This window comes from Emericellopsis cladophorae (genome assembly GCF_022114955.1).
Source record: "Emericellopsis cladophorae strain MUM 19.33 chromosome Unknown NODE_118_length_23107_cov_38_231524, whole genome shotgun sequence".
NCBI classification, from domain to species: Eukaryota; Fungi; Ascomycota; class Sordariomycetes; order Hypocreales; family Bionectriaceae; genus Emericellopsis; species Emericellopsis cladophorae.
Genome location: NW_026251043.1, coordinates 7435 through 14460, shown reverse-complemented (window position 1 = coordinate 14460; position 7026 = coordinate 7435).

The following is a 7026-nucleotide window of genomic DNA, read 5'->3' as shown; positions in this document are numbered from 1 at the left end:
ATTGAATAGTCGTATGTATCAATGTCCTCCTGGCTCCTGCATCAAGATGAGTCTTGTTTTCCTAAACCCCGCGAGTTCGACCCAACGAGATGGCTTGACCCGGCGGTAGCCCGGCGTATTGACAAGGCCTTCATACCTTTTTCGAAAGGTTCTCGGGGATGTGTTGGCATGAAGTACGCCTCTTCCTAATCCCGGATCATGATACCTCTGACGTGGTAGTCTTGCTTATTGTGAATTGTACGTCAGCCTTGGAACTCTCTTCAGGCGGTTTGAGAATTTGCAGGGCAATTATTTGACGGAAAAGGACCTAGAGTGGGACGACTATTTCTCGGCTTATCATCCTCCTAAAGCAACAGTGTTCCATGTCACTGGCATGGGAGATTCCTGATACTCCCGTCTTTGAAGCAGTTGCTGGTGCTTTTCCTTTTAGTGTTGGCATCGCTTGCGATTTTATGGAAAGCATTCATAGTGCCACCTTTCTTTCAGCCCGCCTCTCGACATTACTAGTAGTCTCCCGGGGGAGGTGGTTACACAAGGCTTTTGGGGCTCCCATTTGTCTCTCGGGTATCAAATCAACCCCGTACACATCTAAGAAAACGGCAGGCTGGTTCTCATCTTTTGAAACATTGACTAGATCTGGACTAAGGTAGATTCGGATTCGAATTCGCATGATTAGCCGACGCAATTCGCCATAAGGAGCGTTTATTCCAGTAATTAATCAAAATAAGAAGGAACGCATCGCATGAAACCTGCTCGGCGCCAAATCGTCGGAGACACTAAGGTTCTTGAACTGGAAGGTACTAAGAATGCCAAACATGTACGGTCAGGGCTGGAGAGAGTGGTGATAAAGGACAGGAATTACAAGGATGACTTGCAGTTAGCATGATTTCCGTTATCAATATCGGCATGTGCAAGGGGTTCGATGTTCATGATAGGGATTGATAACGAGTCGGGTGTTCAGTAATGGGATAGTGTGCAAGAATAATCACGATCTAGCTTTATCACACGATTCTCTTAATCATAAAGCTGACACACAAGATTGAAGATATGGAAATGAACATGGCGTATTCGCTCTACTATGCTGCTTGTGGATCAACTGCCGAGGCTAGAGCTTGTCTAGCTCTGCCATGGATATACATCAGGAAGAAAGGGCTTTAGCATACGGCCGGAGGCTGAGGTAACCATATTCTTTTTTCCCCACAGTAAGGCCTCTGGACTCATTTAGCCGAGGAACCCCGTAGCAAAAGTATACCCACTTAATTCGCCTGTGGCCACCTGATGTCCTTCAATCTTGGTAACAGAAGGCCTTTGTAGAGAGTAAAGAGGACGCACGACGCAAGGAACCACGCGCCGATGATGGACACGGTAATGATGGCAGTGATGGACCATTGTCCATCCTGCATACTGTACACATTGAGGAAGGTCGAGATCAGTCCCATGGCCGAGTTGGTCAAAGTTGGCCTGCTTTGTTAGTAAATTCGTATGACTATACTCCAGTCCGGCTTACACGATGATGTAGCGAGTGACCCAAATGTAGTTGTGTTGCCAACGCCACCAGAGCCACCCAAGCCCAGTTGTGGAGAACAAACAGATAAAGGACGCTATGTAGAGTAGTGGTACGTTTCGCACGGAGCCCATGAGGGACTTGCCGACCGTATTGGTGCTATCCAGGACATCCGAGTCTCGCATAGAGGCGTATGTGGAGGGGGATACAAGAAACCCCGCCAGCAAGAGCCACGACAGGATCCCGGCAACCACATAATAGCCTGGAGGCATCTGATCCACCTCCAGCATCATCTTGTCATACTGAGAGAGCTGGTTTATGTGCATAGAAACGGCGCGGTGAGGCTTTTGGCACAACCCCCTCGCTCTTTCGCAGCCCTTATCATAGAAAGCCATCATGCGAATGAAGCGCTGCTGCGCATACTGGCGACTATGACTTTTATACACGTTCGTCTACCGAATCATTCGGCTCAATGCTAATCAACTTGTGCCCTTCTGGACTCTTCAGTTCTGCCACGTAACAAAAAAGGAAAAGAACCCCCAACTTTCGATAAGGACGGACCCAAAGTTGCGCGTTTATTGTTCTCTGTCAGACATTGAGCGGCGTATTGCCACTTTGGCTCAATTCATGGGGCCATGTGTGAACAGAGCGAACAAAGACGGCATTTGGATTGAACTTCACTCGAGGCTCAAAAGTTCCGCGAACCGCCCGATGACAACTACTGGCCGCAGACGTAACACTGGATGCTACCTCGAACTTCCTGTTCACTCTGGTCGATGACTGCGGAATCCTACCATCGACGGTATGCGCTACCAACAGCGCTTTTTCGACAATTGCGTGGATTCTCCAAGGAGTGGGCGGGTGATTCCTATCAAACGTGCGATGTCACTGTACGTTAGGTTGTGGACAAGCGAACAGACGGCTTTCAGTCGGCCAGCGGCCGTCCCTATCATGTTGCCTAGCTCTGCTTTAAATAACGATCGATGCCCGAAGACCTGATGCTTGTCAGATTTGTCTAATCGGCTCCCTCAAGCTCGAATCTCATCTCATTGCCGCAAATGACTAGGTCTGCCTTTGCTCACACTCCATGGCAAGTCACCAGTGATTGCACCCATATGTATGAGCGGTACTGAGAAGAAATAGCTCACCTTTTGAAAACCAAGCGCTTTCGGAGAGCACCGTCTCATCCATGGCGCTCCAGAGCGCACAAGTCAGATGGCCGTCGAACGGCACCACTCCCACGATGGCTAGTCCAAGCGGTACCTCTATTCCGACGGCCACCTTCACTCCCCTACAGTTTGGCGGAAGCCCTACCTCAGGTTCCCACCGACTGTCCTTGTCATGGATTGCGTTATCCGCACTTCTATTCTTAGCGCAGATGCATAGTGCGCTCTGAGAGACGATTCCTCGCCCGCTCTGCTGGATGAGCATAACCTATGAAGCCTGAAATGGATTGGGTTGGGACTTCCCTGGAGAGTCCTCAAGTTAGCATGTAGTAGCCTCGCTTCAACTATACCGTAGTCGCCAGCTTGTTCCTAGTTTCATGTCTACTGTCGTGACGCCATTAATGGGAAGGAATGTAGTCGCCGCACGCCATCTTAGCACCCTGTAGGATGGTCGCCCTCCGATGCGTTTTCCCAGCACCAGTACGACTGATTGTGTCGTTTCGACTATAAAAATCTGACTACAGCAGTGTGGGACTAGCATGCCGAGCAGGTAAGGGGCATTTGACCGTGCAGGAAAACTTGGTTGGCTGTTGTACCTATGCAATCTACCCATCAAGTGTCTACGCGATGCCATCCCTTTAACGAATAACACGGCCACATACAAGTCAGAGCAAGCTGTTTCTCCCTGCGCTATTGAGCATGGAGATGCACACCGTATATCTGCTCGTCAGACTTGTTGCGAATCGTCTTGAGCAACGCCTTCAACTCTACCGCAAGCCACCCACCGCGGTATCGTCCTCGCCATTTCCACCTCTTATAGGCATGGCACCGCAACACTACAGACTCTCCACTTCCACAACTCACCTCCACGACGGTTGACTTTCCCAAGCCTGTGCTTTGTATTCTCAATGTCTTTCCGGTGACTTTCTGCACCCACCGCCTCGAGCTGCCTTGCTGGACATAGGGTTCGTCACTTTCGGGCGTTCTGATTTCCTTCACAGATATCGGAACGTGTCGGCGGCTGATGGGAGGCAGGGTCGTACCTCCTCGTCTAGGCGGACTGTTTGGACGAGCGGTGTCTGTCGTAATCGGGGTGATGAGATGGTGTTCATCCCACTTCTGCGAAGTGTCTTCCGAAGAGACTATAGGGAGTAGCGCGTGTGGCGCCTCGAGCTCCGTAACATGCTGATCTACCGTGCAGCTAGGGAGAGCGAGCACGGGCTTATCTCGATGATTTGCTGAAAGTGGCTCTTGAGAACATATCGGGCTTGGAAACGAGCTCGATGCTTCATGGTTGCCATTTAGGTGCCAGCCCTGGTGTCGTTGAGCGACAGGGACTGAATAAGCGATGCCGCACCTCTCAACCTCATCGGAATACGATTCCACCGCTGTATCGTGTCGTTCAATACTCTGACACGAGCAGTCACTGCATGGGGATGGGTTGTCGCTCTGCTGGAGGCCAGTCGATTCCTCATGCCATGTCGGACCCTCGTCTCCCCCACCATACACCGGGTCGCACACTTGTGGTGGTACTGCATAAGGTATCCGGTCAATCGATGGCGTGAGGGGAGAGACACACTGGGGAAAATGGTCGGTAAAAGTACCGCCATCATCGGGCCCAGCCGAACGCGTGGGCAAAACGTCGTGGGGCTCTAACCAAGGGGTTCCTTTGGCTACGCATTGCCCACCTGCAAACGGTCCAGAAGTCCTAGGCGCAGGTGGCATGCCAGAGGCAGACCACTGTGTTTGGTCATTGGCAGCGACGCAAGCGGCGTAGTCTGGTGGAGACAGGCTTGTGCCAGTTGCGCGAAGTTCCCGCTCCAGTTCATGCATAGTGGACTGACTGAGGAGAAGAATTGCTGTCAGGCGATTGTCGACGTGCGCCAAGCGATGTGCATTGCGTTGATAGATGACAATAAATGAAGCAGTTGCCCGGAGGAAGCTAATCATCAGCTGCATGTCAATGGCGGACATCTTGCTAGCTTTGGTGTCAATCGCGCCGTGTAATCAGCCTCAGTACTTGTTGATGGTTGAGCGTCGTCCATGTTCAGTTTATACTTAACTATAGACGTTATTTTCCGGCTGGAGTACAGTAGCCCTGGGCAGGCGATTGCCGATATGGCTGCGATACGTGCATCACGGTCCACACCCGTAGCCATTTTGGGAACGAAGCAGACGGGAGGAGATCTTCAGGGCGTGCGCAGAGTACAAGGGCCGTCCAAGACATGGGAAATCGGATCCCAGGTTGCCATGCAAGAATGTCCATCTTCTCCCAGCAAATCATTGTATACCAAAAGGAGAAGGTGGGACAAGGCTTCCATTGGACAGAAACGGACACGACTAGCCATTTCGCGCCGAGATCATGACGGAATGCGAGATTAGTGTGTAGGGTTACAGCCATGGGTTGGGGAACCCATCTCCAAACAGCATGAAGACTCGTTGCCAGAAGCTACGCTAGATCAGAGGTATGGAAAGGCGAAACTCGGGCGAACACTGACTGCTTACGGCTCAGGTTTGACTTCCACTACTCTGCGAGATCTTCTCTACCTTTGCTAAAGTACTGTGCTGCCTAGGTCAATCCTTCTTGGCCCTGTTGTAGAGCATGACGCGTGATCCTGACTTAATGGGAGAGGCCTCATTGCCCAGTTATTTCCAAGCAGCCACTTGGCTCCGAGAGCCGTCATGTCTATCTAGCCGCTCCACTGGGCTCGCAGCCACGATCTGAGTGGGTATGATGCCTTGCCTGGGGGCTCCTGTCCGGGCCAGGCTACCCATGACTGATGACCTTTCAATGTGGCAGCCACAATTGACCATCACAAGACTTGAGACGAGAGGGTGTGGCGGCTCCGCCATCATTGTGGGTACCTGCCTCGGGATTTCTTGTTGTGTGGCAGCCATCACACTGAGAGGGTGTGATGCTCCGCCAGCATCTGGCTTGGCCCCACCCTCTGCCAAGCTCTCTGTGGCCTCCGGCTAGGATGCCTGCACGCTCACAGCCACAGTGAAGCGCACGACGCGGCTGGATCCGAGTGGGTGTGATTCTTCTAGTGCTTTGGCTGCTTGCCGGGTGGTGGCAGTCACAGTGGGTCACAGGGAGCTGTGACTGGAACGGCTGCATTGTGCCTGTCAATTAGACTACCCTGAGCGGTGTCCGCATCGGGTTTCCTCAAGCATCAGTGAATGAGTGGAAGTGCCCAAGCTTCATGGAAGTGGTGGTCCACAACAAGCACGCAGGCACCGACGACCTTCTGGACGGGGGAGAATGCGGCACGTTTCGGTCACCAGGCTCGATCTCAACTAAGTCCAAGGAGGCTGGGAGCTTGCAGCGGTGGCCGATTGCTTACAAAGTGGCCGTTGACTATGAAGAATGCTGAAACATCCGATCGTCGACTCACTGATGACATGTCCGCTCATCGTCCGCATCAGCCTGCTTCCTTGTACCAAGACCGCGCGTCATACTCAAGGAGCGGCCACAAACGGATGGACCCAGGGAGCACACACCGGGGCATTGTGCTCGACACTATTTAATTCTGGTCAGGCTTGCAACTTGCCACTGTCTGTCTAACCAGACTACATAGGGCCGGTCTATGAGCGACGACAATTCTCCAGCTACAACCCCACGCAATGAGCAGTTTCTTGCCTGGTCGGCTTCCAAACCTTGCCGAATTTGATGCAGGCGTCCAATTGCTCACAAAGCGGAAAAAGCCTCTGCGCCGCGGTCGTTCCCTAGCGCATGGGAAAAGGTACACAGTCGAGCAGTCCGACTTCATTATCTATGCCCGTCACGAGATGAAGTGGTCTTGGAACAAAGTCAAAGACGCCTTTGCGATGACCTTCCGGCAGGAACGAACTGTTCCTTGCCTCCAAGGGTGCTACTACCGGACTAACATGCATATCCCTATGTGGGACGCCGAGGGTTTTCTTCTCTTCGGCGAGAGAGACGCCACGAAACCTTTGCAATTCAATCTCAAAGGCGCGCAAGCGCCGCCGGATGATGACGTCGGCCTCGCACGTCGGCATCCGGAGAGGGCTGCCTTGTACAGCTGGGTTGATCCTTCGGTGCAAAGCCAGGCGCGCGCTTGGGGTACGCTTAGCGGTGCCGAACCATAAAGTTTCGCTGACTTTCTTTAGCGATGAAACGACAAGAACAGCTACGGGAACGCGGACAAAGACGGGAGGATGCCTTGAAATCTGGTGGAGCTGCGAAGCCTGAATACCCAGACACCCTGCCGTTGTAATGCCATTGGATGCCAGATCTCGTGAGTGCCGTCGTACTACTTGAGGTCTCAGGTATGATGGAGAGCGAAGAGGACCCGTGGCCTAGGTGAATGATAATATCCACCGGAGAATATCGAT